Source organism: Ictidomys tridecemlineatus, chromosome X (genome assembly GCF_052094955.1).
Source record: "Ictidomys tridecemlineatus isolate mIctTri1 chromosome X, mIctTri1.hap1, whole genome shotgun sequence".
Lineage (NCBI taxonomy): Eukaryota > Metazoa > Chordata > Mammalia > Rodentia > Sciuridae > Ictidomys > Ictidomys tridecemlineatus.
Window position 1 is genome coordinate 9,573,107 of NC_135493.1, and position 25,343 is coordinate 9,598,449.

Here is a 25,343-nt window from a genome sequence, read left to right on the forward strand (position 1 = left end):
CTTTATTTATTTTTAAAAATAACTAAAATTTTGCTATCATCAAGATGTTAGTAATGGAAAACTAACATTATCAAAATAAACCAAGTCTAAAACTAGACCTATTATTTTAAGAAATATATGTGTGTGTGTGTGTGTGTGTGTGTGTGTATATATATATATATATATATATGTATATATATATATCTGTGTGTGTATACATATATATAGGTGTGTGCATATGTGTGTGTTTATATATACACATATATTTTATTTTTATTAGCAAATAATATTTGTAAACATTTATAAGGTATGACTTAATGTTTTGATTTATATATATATGATGGTTTATGATCAACTCAGAGTAGCTAGCATATCTATTACCTTAATTTTTTATGGTGAGTACATTGAAAACCTTCTTTTAACTATTTTGAGAGATATAATACATTACCATTATGATATTTACACTGCAGATGATATAGAAAACCAGAACTTATTCCTTCTACAAAAGTATATCATTACAACTATTGATCAATATCTCCCCATGCCCCCTTTCATCTAGTATTCATGGTCTCTGGTAGTCACCATTCTATTACCAAGTTCTATAACATAAACTTTTTTAGAATCCACTTATGAGTGAGATTGTATGGTGTTTATTTTTCTGTGGTTGACTCATTTTACTTAACATAATGTCCTACAGTTCCAATCATATTGTCACAAATGACGTATTTCATGATTTTTATGGCTATCCAATATTGCATATGTACCACATTTTATTTTTACATTTATTTGTCGATATTTAAGTTAATTCCATATCTTGTCTATAGTCAATAGTGCTACAACAAGTACTGAAGTTCAGGTGTCATCTTGACTTCATTTTCTCTGGGTGTATACCCAGCAATAGGATTACTGTATCTTATGGAAGTTATTTTGTTTGTTTTTTAAAGAAATTTCAAACTGTTTTCTGTAACAGCTTTACTAGTTTACTTTCTTACCAACAACATATAGAAATTTCTCTTATTTATATTTTCAATTTTGATCATAGTCATTCTAACAGGGATGGAAGTGATATCTCATTTTGGTTTTTATGGAATATTTTTTTAGTTGTAGAAGAACACAATACCATTATTCTATTTATTTATTATTTATATATGATGCTGAGGATTGAACCCACTGTTTCACACACATGAGGCAAGTGCTCTACCACTTAGCTACAACCCCAACTCTCATTGTGGTTTTGATTTGTATTTCCTAATGATTAATGATATTAAGCATTTTCATATATCCTTTGACCATTTTTATGTCTTCTTTTGAAAAAAGTCTATTCAGATATTGAGCTGACTTTTAAATTGGGTAATTTTGTATTTTTGCTATTAATGTATTTGCATCTCTTGTATATTCTAGACATTCCATCCAATATCTTCTTAACTGCAGGTAGAACCTTCTTCATGATAGGTCATATGTTAGGTCACAAAACTAGTATTAATACAGTTTTAGAAATTATATATACATATGTGTGTGTATATATACATATATGTAGATGTGTGCATATGTGTATGTTTACATATACACATATATTTTATTTTTATTAGCAAATAATATTTGTACACATTTATATGGTATAATTTAATGTTTTGATTTATGTATATGATGGTTTATGATCAACTCAGGGTAGCTAGCATATCTATTACCTTAATTTTTATGCTGAGTACATTGAAATTAACATATTAGAAAATATTTTTTCTGACCACAGTTAAATGAAAGTAAACATCAACAATGGATAAAACTTTAAAAACCATACAAACACACAGAAATTCAACCATATGCCCCTGAACAATTATTGAAATTGAAAAATAAATTTAAAATTTGTCTTGGGACAGCTGAAGCACAATAAACCAAAATATACAGCAAAAAGATTTCTAAGAGGGAAGTTCAAATCAGTAGCTTCTATTTCATAAAAGCACAGATCTCCAGTGAAAAAACCTAACAATGCATCTCAAAGCACTAGTAAACAAGAACAAACTAGACTCAAAATTAATAGAAGGATGGAAATGGTAAATATGAAAGTGAAAATAAATGAAACAGTGACTAAAGGACAATACAAAAGGTTATTGAAATAGAGTTTTTTTTTGAAAAGTTAAACAAAATTGACAAATCATTGACTAGAATAACAAAGTAAAAAGGAGAACAGACTCATATAAATAAAATGAGAGTTGAAAATGGAAACATTACAAAAAGTGATTCTACAAAAAAAATGTAATCACAAGAAATTATCAGGAGCATCTATGTGCCAACATATTGAAAAATCTACCAAAAATAGATAAAATCCTATACACATACAAACCACTAATATCAAATTATAAAGAAATACAAAATCTCAACAGACCAATAAAAAACAATGTGATTAAATCAGTTATGAAAAGTCTTTCATCAAAGAAAATCCTAGGACCTGATGACTTTACTGACAGATTTAAAGACCTAATACCAATTCTCAACCTATTCAAAGTATACAATTATAAGTGAATATCTAACTTCTATATTTTCATGCTAAATCAGATATTTACTAAAAAGATGCATAATTTCTACTTTTATGCACAATTACTTCCTAACAATTGCTATGCAAAGCATATTCTTATAAAGGTAATTCTGTTTTTTTTTTCCAAATGAACATGCTATTTTTGGACACTGTATTCTTAAACAACAATTTTGACATTGAATATATCATATATATTATCAATAATAACTTAGAAGAAAATAGATCCTACAACCATAAAGGTGTTAACTCTAATAGATATTTATTATGTATGTGATTGACAGGTCATGTTACTTCTTTTTTGGGAAATTAGGCAGGGTCTTGTAAAATATTATAAATGGATTTTATCTTTGAATGAACTCTCATGGGAGATAAAACAATATTAAAATCCCTTTTAACTTCTTAATAAATGTTCCTTTGTCCATAGTAATTTGGAATTATTGGATGTACTATTCTTTTTTAAAATTGCTATTATAGTATCTATTATGGAGTGGAAAAAAAAGAAACTTTGAACATAGTGATTCAGACCTAACTTCCATCACCATCTCTGCTATCAGTTACCTACATGGCCCAAGCAGTAATTCTTCTTCCTTATTCCTCCATTTATCTATCTATGAAGAGAGTGGATTGAGTGTATCCCAAAGGCCCCTTTATATAACTTTCTACAATTTATTATAAAGTATTTAGTCCTTGGATTCTAAACTAAGTTCTTGCATGCAGCAATTTCTATGTCTAATTGTTTTGACTATTTACTCTATTGACTGTTGACCCTGTCAAATATTTTGTATGCTATTGTCCCAGTGCTAAATTACAAATTCTCACAGATTATATCCTTTGTTTAATTGATAATAGGGTTTATAGATACTTAATACAATTTTATGGTGAAATCATGAGAAATCTAAAAACCCTAAATTAAAATTCTGTTTCTTAATTTACTGAATCACTTCCAACTAAATGTCTTAACATCTCTGAACCTAGAATTTTCTGTTAGTTCTTTTCTTACAGAATTATTGTAAAGATTTAATGTGTCAGGTGTGGTGGCACACATCTCAGTAGCTCAGGAGGCTGAGACAGGAGGGTCACAAGTTGAAAGCCAGCCTCAGTAACTTACTGAGGCCCTGAGTAACTCAATGAGAGCCTCTCTAAATAAAATACAAAATAGGACTGAGGATGTGGCTTAGTGGCCAGGTGCTCCTGATTTCAGTCCTTGGTATTTTCCCTTAAATAAAGTCTGATTGGACTTTATTGCTATTTATCAATGCCTTTTTAAATATTTATTTATTTATTAGTTATTGGCGGACACAACATCTTTGTTTGCTGTGGTGCTGAGGATCGAACCCGGGCCGCAAGCATGCCAGGCGAGTGCACTACCGCTTTAGCCACATCCCCAGCCCTTATCAATGCCTTTTAATTTATACAGAGTACTTGATCACACTGTAAACCTAGAAAATTATCACTTAGGATACCTAATTAGTGAACTCCTAAAGGAGGATATGATCATCAAACCATAAAACACCTTTAAAAATTGCAATTTCTGGGCCCACTACCTGGACATTTCATTCAGTAGATGAAATGTGGCAACTAGGATATTGTATATTTAACAAAACCTCTCTGGAGTATTAAAGGATAGCCAGAACTTAGAACTTTTGGCCTAGTCAAATTCTTCATTTTATAAGTGAGAAACATACTCAAAAAGGTCACAAAGCAAGAAATTGGCTGAAATTTTCCTGATATATAATTCTTCCTTCTTTCCTTAAAACCATATAGCAAAAGGCTGATATTCAAGTTAGTAGTGTTTAATGCAAGCCAATCTTTAAAATAATTCTAAAAAAAATGAAGTAACCATTATGTTATCTACCAACAGAAAATTGTAGATTTATAGATGTTATATCACTTAGTTGAAGATAGATAGTATCCAACTATCTGTGCCAATCACAGGTTCATGTTCTGCATATGGTAGAAGCCATGAGGCACTGGGGTCATTTGCCACAAATAACATTCTACAATATCACCATGCCAAGTTGTTAAGAATGTAAATTCACCGGAGCTAGGCTGAGTGAACCTCATGAAAAGAGAACACCCAGATATAAAGACCAAAAGGTCAAGAACTGCTAGTGAAGTGGAACGGAAGTGCCTGTACAACTGAGGAATTTTCAGGAAGCACGTTTACTGTCTGAAGTCAGCCTATTGAGAGTGTAGCTCGTGCCTGAAACATTCTCTGGACCAAGATTTTGGGAAATTTTTGAACTTTATATCCAGTGGTGGGGCAGGGTCTTGGAAGTTCATATGATAAGTGCTTTTCATTTCATCCCCTAGACCAGACAAGGTTTCACAAGTCTTTAACAAGAAAACAGAGATAATATCTTTTGTACATCAAGCTTGCAGACTCTTATTCTATCATGCCTTTTGTGTGCAAACCTGGCTTTTACAAGAAAAGAGAAGCTTCAAACCACAGCAGACATCAGCCTGCTGATACTCTTTGTAAAAATCTTTCTGATGAGAGCAGAAGTTAATTATGGCAAGAGGTCTTCAGGGTGGAGGTCTCTGGCCTGCTTCACTAGAAGTTAGAGCAAAAGACATGAAAGGTACGTTTGGAGAAACTTTCTGATTATCCCTTGATACTTTTATTGTGGTCTCATGTTTCAAGGCATGAAAAAATAAGACAGGAAAGAATTGATGGTGACAGTGCAATAAACAGAAGATCAACAGCTGCCCCCTATACTTTGGCAAACAAGGAAATAATAGGTTTACGTGTATAAATACCAAAATATTATAAAGTTCATTAGCAGAAAGTTGCACTCATGACTAAATATATCTCCCTGACAAGTAGAGTATGAATATTAAAATATTAAAAATTCATATTCAAACTCATAATTTGAGGGAACCTTTAGACTTGCAGGTGTAGGCAACAATTTCATGCACACATAAATCTTTCCCATTTTTAGCTCTGCTTAAAATCCTTCTGTGGTAGTTGCTTCTTGTTTTTGTCTTTTAAAGCCTCCCACATAAATAAATTGTGCTGTTTTAAAAATTTTGAACAGTTTGATCTTGGAGAATTTTAGATTTGGATAACTGGGATTTTAATCCTGACTTTGCAGGGAACCAAATCCTTGACCTTGCGAAAGTTCTTTATCTCACACTGGTCCTTTTTATATTCACTAGAAAGGCCCGGTAAGATGATCTCAAAGGGCTTTTCAACTCTGAATTAGTGATTGCAAAAGGTGCAGGCAGAGATGAAAATAAGATAGCAGGTGTATCCTGGAGGGGTAAAGTGGAAAATTGACTAGATACTCCTTCATCTGTTGGAATACATGGAATAGAATGAGGAGATAATATATGATTTCTCTTTTTCCCCTTTTCTCTCCAAATATTTTCTTTCTATTTTCACGCCCACTAAAGTTATGTTTCCTAATTCTAGCTCTATCCCCTGAATTATATTAAGATTTTGCTAAAGTTCACATATTTCAAGCAAGGGGACATAGGCAATTGTTAAGGCTTAAGTACATTTTTAGCAATCAGTGATTACAAGTCCTCTACTTCATACTGGTAAAGAAAGTAACTATAATTTCCTTAAACTTTAAATAATACATGAGTTATACTCTGAAATAATATGTAGTCCCAGTTTAATCTGACAAGGTATTTTGATTCTTTCTCACAGATTCTGTCACAATCTCACTGTTCAGTATAGTACCATTTTTTTTTTAATTAAAAAACAATTATTAGGACTCGGGTTGTGGCTCAGTGGTAGAGCACTTGCCTAGCATGTGTGAGGCAATTAGTTCAATTTTCAACACTATATATAAATAAAATAAAGGTTTATCAACAACTAAAAAATATTAGTGCATTTATTATGCAGATTAATATTTTATATTGTGGCATATTTGTTCATGAAAGTAAGACACTTTGATCATGGTTAAAATTTCTATGAAAATTTAAGAACATTTATAGGGACACAAAAAAGAAATTAGGAACCCTGATTACCATTCTTTTTTTATGTTTTTTTTTTTTCATGTGCTGGGGATTAAACCCAGAGCTTTGTGCATGAGAAGAAAGCACTCTTATCAACTAAGCTATATCCCAGCCCACCCTGATTACCAAGATGCAGCATTACTTTCTCTTTAATGAATGGCATTGTGAGACCACCCATAGCAGTGTTTTGAACACAATTGAATTTATTTATAATTTTTGAAACTTTCACCTGGAAAACATGAAAGCCATAATACTGAATTCCAAAAGAAATGCTTACTACAAACATATCATATTTTCTACTATCTTGAAATGTAAGCTTTTTTAATGCAGTACTTACTAGTCATAGTTCAATGAACAAATATTCACCACAAGATAAATTTAAAAAGCAAAGATCTTGGAATCAGAATAAATGCAGTTGGAATCCCTCCCTCTCTCACTATTTAGCCATACCCATTTGGGGAAATCCCTAAGTGCATACTTTTCCTAATTATTTCTTGATAAGATGGAGTAAAATGTATGTAAAAGTACTTTGTGAATAGTACAGGCTACAAGGGAAAGTGAAAAGTATTGTTAGCTGATGCACTCCTCAAACTTACATTCATGTAGCAAACTCTCTACTGTGATTTTTCATTATTATTACTTAATTTATACAAATACATGGGGTACAGTGTGATATATCATTACATGTATGCACTGTGTAATAATCAAATCAAATCAGTGTAATTAGTATTTCCATTCCATTAAATATGTAGCTAAATTGATTAACATATAATATTCATATACTTTTATGGATAACAGTGTGATAATTTCAGTACATGCATATAATACGTACTGATAAAATCAGAGCAATAGATGTTTTCATGTGCATTATAAACTCTACACTGTACTATAGAACACTAGAATTTATCACTTCTCTATAAAGTACCTGTTATCTACCTTCTTCTTAGGGTACCTGTTATCCACCTTCTTTTGTTTCCCCTCTCCCCATCCTTCTGGCCCTCTGGAAATCAACAGACTTTCAGGTCAACATTTTTTAGCATTCATATATCAGAGAGAACATGCAGTATTTGTTTCTTTATCTGGATTGTTTCACTTAACGTAATGTCATCTGTTTCCATCCATTTAGCTACAAATGACAAGATTTCATGACTATTTAATGAATTAATAATAACCTATTGTGTTTATGTGCTATGTTTTCTTTATTCATCCAATGATAGGCATTTAAATTAATTCCATATATTAGCTAACGTGAATAGTGCTGAAATAAACATGGGCTTGCAAGTCTTTCCTTGGTATGCTGATTTGATTTGTTTTAGCTATATACCCAGAAGTGGGATAATGTGGATGATGAGCTTCATATTATCTATAGAAAAAGAATACTAAGATAGTAACTGAGATGATCCTTTCAAAGCATCCCAAGTACAGGACATTCTTTTGACATGCCTTTGCTTACGAAAGGTTAACCTATGGATGTTTAGAATATAATAGAGAACACTCTCTATTTATATTTTAATTACCAAATGTGAGTTGCTGTTGAGTCTGACTTTATCCTTAGAAAATAATCATGATATTAACCAGTAATGCAGATAGAGAGTTTATTAGTGAATGACAGTAACTGGTCAGATTTTTTTAGCACTAGTTTCTAAAAATTAAAATTTTAATTTGTGCTGTATTTTGGTGATCTGATTTGGTCTTGTATTAATTAAGGAAAATATCATTTAGCTCCAGCAAATTCATTAAGCAATCTCTGATATGAAATAAGTCAAACAAAGTCTTCCCTCAAGCTCCTTTGAGATAATACCTTATTGTCTCCAGAATATTAGCTGCTGCATCTGGCTACCCAGAAATGAATTTTACATGCCCATTCGTATTTCTTGTAAAAAAAATGCTTTTGGTATTCACTTTTAAGTTAATTGTAGTTTTTAAAGAATGTATCTCTCACAAAAAGGTATAGAAGACATTAAATAAATATCTTACTATATAAGAATGTTAGTCTTGCACCTAACTACTATGTCCACCGTAAGTCACTATACAATACTTCCAATAATATAACTATTTTTAAATAATCACTTGATGGTATATTGAAGACCTAAACACCAAAGGTTTTGTGTGTTATTTGATTTGTATTATGTAGGTACCAGATAGATGTATTAAAGGAGTGATAGTCATTGGGAACACTTTGTTTAATTCAGGGAATGTGTTAATTATTATATCTTATTGAATTTCATAATAACAAGGTGTTCCCAAAGACTACCATTCCTTTATCACCTTTTCTACTTATGATAGTCATAAATACTGATTATACTTCAAAGGTCCTTGACCAAATTTCTTCATTAATTTAAGCTATGCTAAATGAACATTAATAAAGGTGACATGCAGTCAATTCATTGAAACAATTAATTCTGATATATATGATAATTTTCCAATATAAAATAAATAAAAAATTCAATCATCTAATTTTCCCTCCAATTTTTCATGCTGACATACTATAGACCAAATTAAGGTACAGAAATCAAATATTTATCTGTTAGGTACTTACCCCAAACAAAAAAATATATCATTTACTAATTATTGAAATAATGATAAATCAAAAACAGATGGTTGATAAATTTTATTAAAATAAATTAATAAAAATTATGTGCAAACATTGATGTTAATGAGAAATATTTATATTAACTGACATAAAAAGTTACTACAACAGATTGTAGAATGAGAATATTTGAATTCCTACAGTGTGTAGACATTGGACACACACACAAACATATACAAACATGCAGACAGTAGTGTATATATGACTAAGAGTACATCTGAAAGATGTTCTTAATCTATTGTAAGTTTTTAATGCTAATACTTTGAGCTCATTTTACTTTCTTCACTATACTTTACTGTATTTTTTGAGTTTTTCAAAATAGCCATTTATCAATTTTTTGTAATCTGATAAAAAGCCATGAAATTTTGATGTAAATGTTCAACCATAAAAGCAAACAGAAGGGGCTGGGGATGTGGCTCAAGTGGTAGTGCGCTCGCCTGGCATGCATGCGGGCCGGGTTCCATCCTCAGCACCATATACAAACAAAGATATTGTGTCCACCAAAAACTAAAAAATAAATATTAAAAAATCTCTCTCTCTCTCTCTCTCTCTCTCTCTCTCTCTCTCTCTCTCTCTCTCTCTCTCTCTCTCTCCTCTCTCTTTAAAAAAAAAGCAAACAGAAAATATATGAGTAAATGGTTCCATTATTTTCAACGAGTGGGAAATGCCTTTTTAAGTATTTTGTTAGCATTGTTTTGTTTTTTTATTTTTTATTCTAATTTTGTTATATGTGACAGTAGAATACATTACAATTCATATTACACATACATATTACAATTCATATTGCACAATTTTTTATATCTCTGGTTGTATATAAGTACATTCACACCATTTATGTCTTCATACATATATTTAATGTCATGATATCCATCTCATTTCACTATCTTTTTACCCCCATGCCCCCCTTACCCTTTCAAACCTTTGCCATCTAGACTTCATCTATTCCTCCCACACTCTCCCTTCCTACTCCACTATGAATCAGGCTCCTTATATCAGAGAAAACATTTGGCATTTGGTTTTTGGGGATTGGATAACTTCACTTAGCATTTTTTTAAAGAGAGACAGAGAGAGAGAAAGAGAGAGAGAGAGAATTTTTCAATATTTATTTATTTATTTTTTATTTTTTGGTTTTTGGCGGACACAACATCCTTGTTGGTATGTGGTGCTGAGGATCGAACCCGGGCCGCATGCATGCCAGGCGAGCACACCACTGCTTGAGCCACATCCCCAGCCCTTCACTTAGCATTATATACTCCAACTTAATCAATTTACCTGCAAATGTTATGATTTTATTTTATTTTAGTGCTTAATAATATTCCATTGTGTATATATACCACATTTTCTTTATTCATTCATCTACTGAGGAACATCTAGGTTGGCTTCACAGTTTAGCTACTGTGAATTGTGCTGCTATAAACATTGATGTGACTGTGTCCCTCTAGTATGCTGTTTTTGAGTCCTTTGAGTATAGACTGATCAGTGGGATAGCTGGGTCAAATGGTGCTTTCATTCCCAGCTTTCCAAGGAATCTCCAAACTGCTTTCCATATTGGCTGCACCAATTTGCAGTCCTACCAGTAGTGTGTGAGTGTGCTTTCCCCCCATATCCTTGCCAACACTTACTGTTGTTTGTGTTCTTGATAGCTGCCTTTCTGACTGGCATGAAATGAAATCTTAGAGTAATTTTAATTTACATTTCTCTAATTGCTAGAGATGTTGAATATTTTTTCATATATTTGTTGACTGATTGCATATCATCTTCTGAGAAGTGTCTGTTCCGATCCTTGGTCCATTTATTGACTGGTTTATTTGGGTTTTGTTTTAGTTTTTGCTGTTTAGCTTTTTTAATTCTTTATACATCCTGGAGATTAGTGCTCTATCTGATGTGCGAGTGGTAAAAATTTGCTCCCAATATGTAGGCTGATTATTTGTTTTGCTGAGAATAAACTTTTTAGTTTGAATTCATCCCATTTATTGATTCTTTTTTTAAGAGAGAGAGAGAGAGAGAGAGAGAGAGAGAGAGAGAGAGAGAGAGAGAGAGAATTTTTTTAATGTTTATTTTAGTTCTCGGCAGACACAACATCTTTGTTTGTATGTGGTGCTGAGGATCCAAACCAGGCCACACGCATGCCAGGAGAGCGCGCTACCACTTGAGCCACATCCCCAGCCCATGATTCTTGATTTTAATTCTTCTGCTATAGGAATCTTATCAGGGAAGTTGGGAACTAATCAAACAATATGGAGATTTGGGCCTACTTTTTCTTCTAATAGACCAGTGTTTCTGGTTTTATTCCTAGGTCCTTGATCCACTTTGAGTTGAGTTTTGTGCATGGTGAGAGATAGGGGTTTAATTTCATTTTGTTGCATATGGATGTTCAATTTTTTTCCAGCACCATTTGTTGAAAAGGCTATGTTTTCTCCAATGTATGTTTTTGGTGCATTTGTCTAATATAGATAACTGTAATTATGTGGATTAGTATCTCTGTTCTCTGTTCTATACCGTTGGTTTACCAGTTTATTTTGGTGCCAATACCATGCTGTTTTAGTCACTATTGTTCTGTGGTATAGTTTAAGGTCTGGTATAGCAATACCACCTGCTTCACTCTTCCTGCTAATGATGGCTTTAGCTATTCTGGGTCTCTTATTTTTCCAGATGAATTTCATCACTGTTTTTTCTATTTCTATGAGGAATGTCTTTGGGATTTTAATTGGAATTGCATTAAATCTGTTTAGTGCTTTTGGTAGTATGGTCATTTTGACAATATCAATCCTGCCTATTAAGAACAAGGGAGATCTTTCCATCTTCTAAGGTCGTCTTTAATTTCTTTCTTTAGCATTCTGTAGTTTTCATTGTAGAGGTCTTTTACTTCTTTTGTTAGGTTGATTCCCAAATATTTTTTTTTTCGAGGCTATTGTAAATTGGTTAGTTTTCCTTGTTTAATTTTCAGAGGATTTGTCACTGATATGCAGAAATGCCTTTGATTTATGGGTGTTGATTTTGTATCCTGCTACTTTGTTGAATTCATTTACTAGTTCTAGAAGTTTTCTGGTGGAATTTTTTGGGTCTTCTAGACATATAATCATATCCTTAGCAATTAGTGCTAATTTGAGTTCTTCTTTTCCTATCCATATCCCTTTAATTTCTTTTGTTTGACTACTTTCTCTGGCCATTGTTTTAAGAAGTATGTTAAATAGAAGTAGTGAAAGAGGTCTTCCCTGTTATGTTGCAGTTTTTAGAGGGAATGGCTTCAAATTTTCTCCATATAGAATGATGTTGGCCTGGGGCTTAGTATAGATAGCTATTATGATGTTGAGATAAGTTCCTTGTATACCTAGTTTTTTAGTGTTTTGAACATGTATGGGCACTGTAGTTTGTCAAATGCTTTTTCTGCATCTATTAAGATAATCATATGATTCTTATCTTTAAGTCTATTAGTGTGATGGATTATATTTATTGATTTCTGAGTGTTGAACCAGCCTTGCATCCCTGAGATAAACCCCACTTGATTGTGGTGCACTATCTTTTAGATATGTTTTTAAATTTTATTTGCAAGAATATTTTTTTTTTTTAAAGAGAGAGTGAGAGAGAGAGGGGGACAGAGAGAGAGAGAGAGAGAGAGAGAATTTTAACATTTATTTATTTTTTCTTAGTTCTTGGCGGACACAACATCTTTGTTGGTATGTGGTGCTGCTGAGGATCGAACCCGGGCCGCACGCATGCTAGGCGAGCGCGCTACCGCTTGAGCCACATCCCCAGCCCCTGCAAGAATATTTTTGAGAATTTTTGCATATATGTTCATTAGAAATATTGTTCTGAAGTTTTCTTTATTTGATGTGTCTTTGCTTGGTTTTGGAATCAGGGTAATACTTGTCTCATAGAATGAGTTTGGAAGTGCTATCTCTTATTCTATTTCATGAAATAATTTGTAAAGTATAGGTATTAGTTCTTCTTTATAGGTCTAGTAGAACTCAGCTCTGTATCCATCTGATCCTGGGCTGTTCTTGGTTGGTAGGCTTCTGACGACATCTTCTATTTCATTGCTTGAAATTAAATTGTGTGCATATCATCCTGATTCAATTTGAGATCTCATATGCCTCTAGAAATTAGTTGATTCCTTTGATATTCTCTGTTATTGGAGTGCAAGTTTTCAAAAAATAATTTATATTTATCTTCTGTATCTCTGTAGGTCTGTTGTGATATTTCCTTTTTTTATCACATAGGTTAGTGATTTTAGTTTTCTCTCTCCTTGTCCTTTGTTAGCATGGCTAAGAGTTTGTCAATTTTATTTATATTTTTGGAAAATCAACTGTTTTCTTTTGTCAATTACTTCAATTGTTTTTTTTTCAATTTCATTGATTTTAGTTCTAATTTTAATTGTTTCCTGTCTTCTATGGCTTTGGGGATTGATTTGTTCTTCTTTCTATAGGGCTTTGAAATGCAATGTTAAGTAATTTTTTTGTTAACTTTTTGTTTTTTGAAGTAATGAACTCCATACAATGAACTTTCCTCTTAGTAATGTCTTCCTAGTGTCCCAGAAATTTTGATATGTTGTATCAGTGTTCTAATTCACCTCTTTAATGTGTTCCTAACTCATTGTTCATTTAATGACATATTATTTAGTCTCTAGGTGTTGGAGTAACTTCTATTTTTAGCTTTTTGTTGATATCTAATTTCATTCCATTGTAATCTGATAGAATGCAAGGTAGTCTCTCTATTTTTCTGTAATTGTTAAAGAGTTGCTGGGTGGCATAATATATGATCTATTTTAGAGAAGGATCCATGTGCTGCTGAGAAGAAAGTGTATTCACTCATTGAAGGATGAAATATTCTATGTATATCAGTTAAGTCTAAGTTATTTATTGTATTATTGAGTTCTATAGTTTCTTTGTCCAGCTTTTGTTTGGAAGATCTACCTAGTAATGAAAGATGTGTGTTTAAGTCACCAAGAATTATTGTATTGTGGTCAATTTGACTCTTGAACTTGAGAAGAGTTTGTTTGAATAGATAGCTCTTCCTTTGGTTTGGAACTCTATGACTTCCTCTATCCCAATAACTCTTAAATCTGATCTTTTTATGCTACCCTATATTTCTTGAATGTTCTGCTCATGGTTTCTTACCAATTTCATCTTGTAGTCTACATTCTTTTCAAGATTATATATTTTGTCTTCATTGTCTGAGGTCCTATCTTCCAAATGATCTAATCTATTGGTGATGCTTTCAGTTGAACTTTTAATTTGGTTTGTTGTTTCTTTTATTTCAAGGAGTTCTGTTTGTTTTTCCTTTATAACCTCTCTCCTTTGAGTAATCTTTTGCTTCCTGTATTTGCTTATGTAGCTCTTTGTTGAAATGTTCTTTTGCTGACTGTATTTGCTCTCTTATATTATCCTTTAATTCAGAGAATGTTTTAATTATGTTCATCCTGAACTTTGTCATTTTATCTTCTATGCTGGCCATGGATTCTAATAATGTGTTATCTTGAGTTGTTTGGGGCACTTTATTCCCTTATCTTTTCATATTGCTTGTGTGTCTTCCCTTCTAGCTCTGTGGATCTGAGGCATTACCATTTTTACCCTATAGGTTTCTAGTGTCCCTGTAGGTTCCAATACCTCTCCTTTGAGGGGATGGACAATGTTAATAGATCACAATATAAACAAAATACCACCTGCCAATACAGTGCTCCAACTGGTAGTTGGCCCAAATAAAGATGGTGATGAAGGTGACACAAGATGAATCCTGCTGCTTTCAGCAATGGGGTATCAGGCCGAGTGGAGGGAGCCAGGTGATGGTGTTGTGCCATACTTTCAGAGATGAGCTGTATGGCATGCAGTGTTACTGATGTCAGCTTTCCTCAGAGCCTGTGATGTCCCCAGGTGCAGGGAAGGAAGGGGACTATGGCATAGCTATTGAGTCCCACAGTGCAGGTGACTGAGGGAGCCCCACGTTAGTAGATGGGGTTCCACACAGGAGTGGTGTCAGAGTTTCTGTTGTGGGTAGCAACTGAGTGTCTTTCATGGGAGCGGTGTCTGGGAATTCTGCTCTGGTGCTAATGCCAGTAGTCCCTCTAAGGCACTTGCAAGTACTGCATGGGCAAGTAGTTGGGAATCAGGAGTCCTTTTCTAACATTGAGTCCTAGGGTCCCCATGACACAATGGCCATTATCCCTCTGTGGGATCAGCTGTGGAGGGGTCCTCTGTTAGTCTCAGCAAGGCTTGTTAATGCCTTTTTCAAGCCCAATCTGAAGCCAAATTTAATATAGAAAGAGATGCATGATTTTGAGTGCATAATAAAAGTAATTCAGCAAGGCAAATTGCAAAACAAATGAAGAAATGGTGCTAAACATAAACATATATTATAGTTACATGGGATTTGGGATGAGGAAAGCACTCACAACATTTAAAAAATAGTTAAAATATAAGGAACACTTAAATAAGCATATATTATTTGATTAATTTACATTATATAAAACTATCCAGTTATTTAAAAATAGCATAGAGAGTCAACTCATCATAATAATCATTTATCTATGGCTAATAGAAAATGTAAGATTATCATTTTTTCTTATATCATATACTGCGATAGATATGCCTTTACTAAAACGTCATATGCAAAGTTAATGAAAATTCTTAGGGACTTTCAATATGGAATTTTATAGAAATGACCATTTTAAACTATAGTGAATTCTCATTTTCTTTCCAGAGACAAAATTGTTTCTTTTTTAAAATATAATTCATGATATTTTAAATCAAAACTCCTTATACTTCAAGTAATATAGAACAGGCAAGGGACATTGTAGATGTTTACAAAGTATAATTTAATACTTTTGAGTATAAACGTGTAAGCACATTTTTTAAAGTTTATGTTTTTTTCTTCCTTTAGTCTAGGAATTTGGACATAGCTCTTTTCTCCTTTATTTCAATGGAGTTTCTATGACCTGATAATACAAAGATGAGTTATAGAATCAGGAAAAATGTGATATAAATATGACTTCTGTTGCTTAATAGTTAGATTTTTTTCTGGAAGGCAAATTTTGTAAACTTTACCATTTGAAATTAATCATTCACAGAATATGCAATTAAAATTACTTAATCACAAGGCCATTAGGAGAGTATATATGAAGTACCTAACATGATTCTTGGTACATGAGTTCTCTGAAGAAGAGGATATATACATTTCTAATGATTTTATCTGTTTTGGTGGGAATCAGTTTAAAGACAGTCAAATAAAAGTTTATTTCTAAGTGTATGATTTGAGTCTTGAAAACTTGCCCTTCTGAGATTGGCATGGGCATAATTCTCTAGATGCAAACAGGTCATTCACCACATGCATGAAAGATTAATTTTGCAGAATCTTGCTCTGAGCTAATTATATTTTTAAATTGCCCTCATTTGAAATTTGTGAATATCAATAAAAATATTTAAACTCAATGAAAAACAAAATGAAACACCCAAGTTACGAGATATCTATTTGTAAGATTATCAAACTGGGGATTGCTAACCACTTTTTAATTATAGCTCTTTTGCACTATAGTACCTTGGATAATATTTTAATTTTTTTAAGGAATTCAGTTTGTACATAGGAAAATTTAAGTTGTGCTTTTTCAGAGGGAGATAGCAAATATGAATTTCTCTGTGCCTAGTATTAAACAGAAAAAAAGAATATTTCAAATTATTTCATTGTGACACAATTATAGATTTAGAATTGTTGAACTTAAGAATGTTATAATTTAAAATTTTGATATGTATTTCTAAGAGTCACTGTAAATATTGAGCATTTTTTACTTCTAACATCTGCTTAATCTTTACAATCCAATACTTGGAAGTTTATATCTCATTAAAAATATATTTGAATGCCAGAGTAGTTATCACACTTGAGTACATTCCAAGTGTAAAATTAGCATAAATTCTCAATTTTCCAAGCATAAAAATTTTTATTTGAAGTAAAATGGCCACACAAGTTTAAAGATATATATATATATATCAAATTTTGATATAGTTTTCTTGTCTCCATACAGTTGCTAATTATACTTTCTGGATAAAATTGTACCTTGTCTCATTTAAGAAGTTCTAGAATTTTTTCTACTGCTCTTTTATGCCCAGAACTGGTAATCCAATTACAAGAGAATTGATTTTTAAGAAGCAGTCTATCCTATATCATCCTACTATATGTGTGTATGACATTTAAAACAAAATTATTACCAGCAAAGTTATGTTCTCATTCTGCTGATAGTGAGGGTGTGATTGGGAGACTTGAACAATAGAACCTACATATTTTGGAAAAATATTTGCCTCTCTTACTGTTATCCATAGATAAAAAGGTAAGAGGATATTCTATGCATAGGAAAAAATTGAACAAAATCATGATATAGCAGAGTGCTCTGATTTGGATATGGGTTGAGTGTCTCGTAAGTACCCATGAGATAGAAGCTTAGTTCCCATATTGGTGACATTGTGAGGTGATATGTTCATTAGAGGTGGGGACTAGTGGAGGGTCCTTCAATCATTGGGGGTTCTCAAAAAGTATTAAGGTAGTGTTCCTTGAGGGACCCTTATTAGTTGTCATGAGAGGATTGTTATAAAAGGAACAAGCCTGACTCTTTCCTTTGTCTGCTTCCTTCACTGCGATGTTATTCTTTGCTCCCATGTGTGCCCTCATCATTGCTATCCTGTAATATGATCCACTTTTAGGTTCTTACTAAAGGCCAAACCAGTGTGACCTCATGTGATTTTAGATTTCAAATCTCCAATTCTGTGAGCTAAATAATCCCCCCCTTTTTCCATAAGTACCCTGTTTTAGGTATTTTATTTTATGAATGAAAATTTACCTTATATGTGGATAATATGCTGGCTTCTACAAAAATTTGTCAGGCCAGAAAACATACATATATGCTTTGACTCTAAGAATTTCAGTGCTATAGTAATATAAATCATGCACCAAGAAATTTTAAGAAATAATTTTGGAAGACATATAACCCAATATTAAAGGTATGATTTATTCAATAGGCAATGGAAACTACTTAATATGATTTTAATTTTTTAAACAATTATTGGTGCATTATTATTATACATAATAGTGGGATCCATCATAGCATATTTGTATATTCATGTAACATAATTTAATCAATCTCATTCACCTTTACCTTCCTTTTCTCTCTCAATTCTCCATTCCAACTGATTGTTTGCTCTACTTTACTGATCTGCTTTCTATTGTTACTATTATTATTATTAATTAGTGTATAATTACATATAAAAGCAGGACTAATTGTGGTATATTCATACATAGTCATAGCATAATTTGGTAGATTTCATTACCCAGTACTTCCACATGCCTTCCTCTCTTCCATCTCAATTCCCTTCTTCAATGCTATTGACCTCTGATTTAGTCAACTTTCTCATTGTTGTGACCAAAATGCCCACCAAGAACAACTTAAGAGAGCTGAGTTTGTGGCTTAGTGGTAGAGCATTTGACTAGCACGTGTGAGGCACTGGGTTCAAGCCTCAGCACCACATGAAAAGAACTAAAGATACTTTGTCCATCTACAACTAAAAATATATTTTTAAAAAGAACAACTTAAGGGGAGTAAAAGTTTATTTGGGGCTCATGGTTTCAGAGGTCTCAGTCCATTGATGGCCAACTCCATTGCTCTGGGTCAAAGTAAAGTAGAACATCATGGTGGAAGAACCCAATGGAGGAAAGCTGCTCAGCTAACTATGTGTTCAAGAAGTGGGCAGGGTGCGGAGGGTGTCACAGGGAAGATACACCTTTCCATGCTACACCCCAAATAACTAACTTCCTCCAGACAAGACAAACAATCCCACAATCATTACGCAGTCAGTCCATTTAAACTAGGATGTACTGATTAGATTACAACTATCACAATTCAATAACTTCATTTCTGAACATTCCTACATTAACACAGGAACTTTGGGGGGAGCACCAAATATCTAAACCATAATTCATAAGTATCTTTTATTTTGTGAGTTTTCTTCTCTCTCTCTCTCTCTCTCTCTCTCTCATCTCTCTGTATCTCTCTCTTTATCTCTTTCTCCTCCACCTCTCTCTTTTAAATTCCACCTATGAGAGAAACTATTTGACCCTTGACTTAGCATGATGTTCTCTAGTTTCATCCATTTACCAGAAAATGACATAATTTCATTCTTCTTTATAACTGAGTAAAATTCCATTGTATATATATATATATATATATATATATATATACCATATTTTCTTTATCCTTTTATCTATTGATGTGCAATGAAGTTGGTTCCATAACTTGTCTATTGTGAATTGTGTGACTATAAACATTGGAATACAGGTATTGCTACTGTAGGCTGATTTTATTTCCTTTGAATAAATACCAAGGAGTAGGATAGCTGGGCCATATGGTGTTTCCATTTTCTGGAAATGACGTCATAAGGGCAGTCATATGGGGAATAAAGCCTTAGAATCTTGGAGATTTACAGGCGAGGGCTCCAATTCTGAGGTATTGTGATCAACCACATGTATTTCCTGAGAATTAAAGAGAGAAATCCTGTCAGAGAGAGAAATAGGAAAATGTCACAGCAAACACATGTACATACATATACATTCACACATACACAACAAACGTACACAGAAAGGTAGTTTGGATTTGTGGACCTGGTCCTGTATGATTATTATATTCTCTGAATTTCTCATGTATGATTATTACATGTCTCATTTTTTGTTAAGCAATTTTGAGTACATTTCTTTTATTAACATTTACTCTAAGTAAAGCACTATGATTTAATTCATTCAGTAAGAATTCAATGAGCATCTACTAAGTACCTAGACTATTGGAAGCACTTTACAAGATAAAAAAGTTAGCAAAATATGGACTCTTCCAACAGGAAAATCAGTGATGAAGGAAAAATCATAATTAAAATAAATATTAAACTAGAAGTAGTTAATATTAAGACCTGAGTATTAAGACCTCAGTTGGCAAGGATTTGACATATTAGTTGAATCTGAAAGAGCTGCTAGAGTCAAAAAATCTGATAAATTCTCAAATGTGTCTTAAAATTCAATTTTTTACAAAGGATGAGTAAATATTTACACAGTGCAAAAAAGCCATAAATACTTCCAATATTTAAGAGTAAATTAGAAGGAATAAACTAGCAAAGAAAAAGAGAAAGAAAGGGAAAAGGGGAGAAATAACTGTGATATTATAAAAGCTAAGGGCAAAGTGTATTCCCAAGAGGTAGTCGTTATATTAAACATAACTGAGACATCAACAATTACACTTTTGAAGACTTACATTACTGACATTTGTTGATTAGAAATCATAGTTTGCACTGAAAGCAAAATTCAGTTGTAATGTCTTACCAGTATATAGGAGTTAAGAAATTGGAGTCAGCATGTACAGTTCATTATAAAAAATGGCTTTGAAGATCAACAGAGCAATAGCTGAAGAACTGAGTAGAATCACAGAATAATTTTCAAGATACAGATACCTGAGTATTATAGAGTGGAGCTAAAATGGTATCATACATGAATGGGTGCAGGAATAATGATAAAATGATGTTATGAAAGTAAATGGTTTTATTGAAATCAATTAGATTTATACACAGCAGCATTGAACTTGGTTTTATTTATAATATCCCCCAAAGAAATGGGGATATTATAAATAAAAGACATGTCCTGAAATGTCCCTAAATAAATCATGAAATCAGGAATAATATTTTCCATAGGATTTAGATTATCATAAAGCATTTAAACATAATATTTAATTATAACATTAATGACAAAAATAATAGTGGTGAAAATTACAATAAAAACAAAGCACAGTGCAATATAGAAGGCATATTAACTATGTTTCCTTTTGTGTTACTAAAATATATGTGAACACTGGAACAAGGCTGGAGCAAAATAAAAGATACTGTTGAGCAGTTATCTTGGGTAATAAGATTACTGGTGATTTTAACATTCTTTTTCTTTTAACTTTCCTTAGGTTTCATTTTGCCATTAAGAGTAAGCAAATATTTTATATGCTAGATGCATTAAATATGTTCTCTATTTCCCCTAAAGAAAAAATATGTTATATATTTCCCTTAAAAACACATTCCATCACTAATTTACACCATTATTATTTCCAACATCATCACCATCATTATTTCTCTTTTTAAAATATATTCTGGGGGCTGGAGATATACCTCAGTTGGTAGAGTTCATGCCTCACATGCACAAGGCCCTAGGTTCAATCCCCAGCACCACACACAATATATATATATATATATATATATATATATATATATATATATATATATATATATATATATAGAGAGAGAGAGAGAGAGAGAGAGAGAGAGAGAGAGAGAATGTGTGAGTGTACACATACTTGTATGCACAATTTACATGATAGTGAAAATGTATTTTAAGATCTTTCAAAACTGAAGCAATACACAACTAATTTAATTTTTCAATTATGCATACATAAATTAATATAGTTAGAATAATTTCTAATAAAACTATGGAAATTATTGAATATTATGTGACTTCATGTTGAGTATGTGGGAAAAATGGAGGCAATACAACTGATTTGGATATATTTCTGCTTTAGAAGAAATGAAAATGTTTAATATATTAACTTTCATTGTATTCTCCATGTATTTCAATTTTTACTTTTAAAAATTATCTCGTGATGAAAATCCCTAGCATTAACTTCTGAAATACCTTATTTCTTGTGAGACTTCGATCCTCTGTGTGAGCACTGTCAGAGTCACATGCTGTCTCTAGCAGTACCAGTCACACAGAAGTTCCTTTAAAACCACTCAAGACTTTGGGTTGAAAACAAATGCTGTGCTCTGAGATTGTTCTCCTGAGTTCTTACATCTTTTTTCTGAAATCTATGACTATTTCAGGTAGATGACTCTGATATTTACCATATCAGCAATCTAACATGACAGTCTATCTCTTTTTCCACATTTTTTGGTGTATTATAGTTGTACATTGTAGTGGGATTTGTTGTTATACCATATAAGAGTTCGGTAATGGTGGGACGACTGTACATGCACACAATATAAAAATATGATTTGATCAGTATCACTCCCAGCACTTCCCTCTTCTTACCCTTCTCACACTCCCTGGTCCCTTTCTTCTATTCTACTGATCTCTCTTTTTATATTCATGAGATCCTCAAACCCCACATTTCTTTTATATTTTTCCTCTCTAGTTTACACTTATGAGAGAAAACATATGACCCTGGACATTCTGAATTTGCATAGCCTACCTCTTGATGAGAATGAAGACAACCCAGGATACTCTGGCTTTCTCTAATACAGAAAGGATATGAGGGCAATATATCTGCATGAATTTTCACAAAATTGTTAAAGAGGGATTGGGGTTGTTTCTCAGTGGTAGAACACTTGCCTGGCATGTATGAGGCCCTGGGTTTGATCCTCAGGATCAAATAAAAATAGACAAATGAAACAAAGGTATTGTGTCCGACTACAACTAAAAAACAAATATAAAAAATATGTTAAAGACAAGCTTTTAACTTGATTGTGCAGTTTGAATCAATCATTTAATGGAAGGCTCAGTCCATAAAAGAGAAACCACAAGATTTAGAAAAACTGAAAAGTGTATGTACTTAACATCTTCAGAATATTCTTTAAAAATCATGGGCATATTCACATCTCAAAGGAAAAAAAAACAGGAAAAAGAAGCAAAATAGCAAAAATCAATATAAAAATTACTACCTAAAACTATTACAAAAGCATCCAAGATGTCATCAAAAGGGCACAACAAATGTATATTTAAATTTGCCTCAGACATTCTAAGCATATGGCAATGGCAGATACAATATCACAAGAGAACAGAATAGAACATAGCCAATTCTGTTCAATATAATTTCTCTATGAACCCAAGAACAACTAAAGAACAAGGTGTTAAATGGACTTAAGGTTTAACTGCACTAGTTTTTCTGTGAGCAGGCGTATGTAATCAAGTTTTGCTCTTTTGTAGTGTTATGTACAAAGAGTTATCCAATAAGGAAAGGTTTCCAGAGCAAAGTTCATTGCTGGAGAACAGACTCAGAGTTGTCACTTCCTAGCTTTGACTATAAAATTTCCTATCCTTATATTTTAACTCTCTTGATCCCAAGGAAATTGGGACCTAGAGAGTTAAAATATAAAGATAGGACCTTATGATTAAAAACTGATGTTACTTGTGATTCTTTCTGAGCTATGATTAATGAATGGGATCATAAGAAGTAAAAGGGTTTGGGGGTATTTCCTGGGAGGCAACTATATGAATATAAATAAGGAGAGGTTATAAAAGACAAATTTTGTACAAGTGTGTACACATGTGTTTGGGTGCATGTATGAGAGAAAGAGAAATAAAATGCATACCAAAAATAAGCCTACACACTAATGTAGTAAAGTAGAAGATCAGAGAAAAAAGTCAATATAAAGAACATGTATTTATAATCAATTTTGTGAGGCAAAAAGAGAAAGACTATAAATATGTATGTTTAAACAAAAGAAAATTACACCTAAGTGTCTATAATGTCATTTATCTGACATTGTTCTACAAAGGTAGCTAATATAATTTTGAAGAATATCAAAGTATAGGAATTTTCTCCATTACATGACAATGACTATTAAAAATCCATGGCAATTAAGAAAGAGTGGTATTTTTGGAGGAAATACAAATAGACAAATAGAACATAATAGAAAGCCTTGAATCTGGTACAATTATATGTAGAAACTTAATGCAATGTAAAAGATGAAATTCAAATATGTGGGGGAAAAAGATTTTGTTGGAAATTTGGTCATGCATATGGAAAAAATAAAATTAGATTGTGTATCATGCCAGTCCAAAAATAAATCAAGGTAGATTAAACAGCTGAATGTGAAAATCAAAGCTGCTATTCTCTCAGAATACAATATAGAAGACTGTCTCATTGGCTACAGGAAGGGAAAGTAGACTTTACACATGACATTAAAAAAAGACAAAATATAAAGAAAAAAATTTGTAGATCTTGCATATGTTGTCATAAAAATATTTTGCAATATTACCTTCACTAAAGTAGAAAGGTAAGTGCTATTGTACGAAATCTTATTTGCAATGTATACATCTAAAAATGCATTAATATGTAAAGCTGATAAAGAGCTAACAATAAAAATTCAAAAATAATTGTTAGATTATGGAATATCTATAAAATGAGAATCTCTGTAACTATTAAGTAATAAAGTAGTTCCATATTTTCTGATAAGGATATATGTTTAAGAAATATTAATAAAGAAAACAAACAAGAGTAAGAACATTGTGTATAGTATGCTACCCTTTGAAAATACATATTTGAGGGCTGGGGTTGTGGCTCAGCAGTAGAGCACTCACCTCGAATGTGTGAGGCCCTGGGTTTAATCCTCAGCACCACATAAACATAAATAAATAAAATAAAGATGTTATGTTCAACTACAACTAAAACAAATTAAATATTTTTTAAATATATATATATATTTGTAAAAGACACATCTATCTTGTATAGTCATTACTATGTAAACAAAGATGTAACAGAAAATAAAATCTCCTTTTCCCCTCAGGAAAAAAAATTGGGAAAAATTTAAAAGTCAGACAATATGAGGAAATAGAAATGTGATAATTCATACAGTTTCAGTGGGAACATAAATAAATATGATCAGCTTGGGAGCAATCTTATACTTTTTAGTAAAGTTGAATATATATGCATATATTTCACTCTAAAGTATATACCAAGAACAGTGGTTTCCTAAGTGTGATCCAGGGATCCCCATAGATTCCCTGAGATGCTTTTAGAGGGTCAAGAATAGGCAAATTGTTTTAATGAAATTACTAAGATAGTATTTGTCTTTTTCACAGTATTAGCTTTTACACTGTTGGATTAAAATCAATGATGGGTAAAACCACTGACAAATTGGTATGAATCAAGGCAGCAGAAACCAACATACTAGTAGACATTTTATTATTCATGGTTGTACATTCAAAATTTGGAAAAACATGAAAAACCAAGCAATATTTATTTAACAATATCCATTAACAGTAAATTTTATAATTTCATTAAATCTGAAAGTTATATCACGAATCTTTAAAAATTTTTGTGAGAAGTGAAAAGCTCCAGTCCTGGAAATCTCTTCTTTCTACCTTTTCTAGTTTTTGTTTGGATGATTTCTAAGAAATTTGAAGTCTCTTCTTAGATTTTAACTTTCTAAGAAAGCTCCATGCATTTAATTTTCATTTTATTTGTTCAGTTCTCTCTTCAGATTTTGATGCTGTGATAAT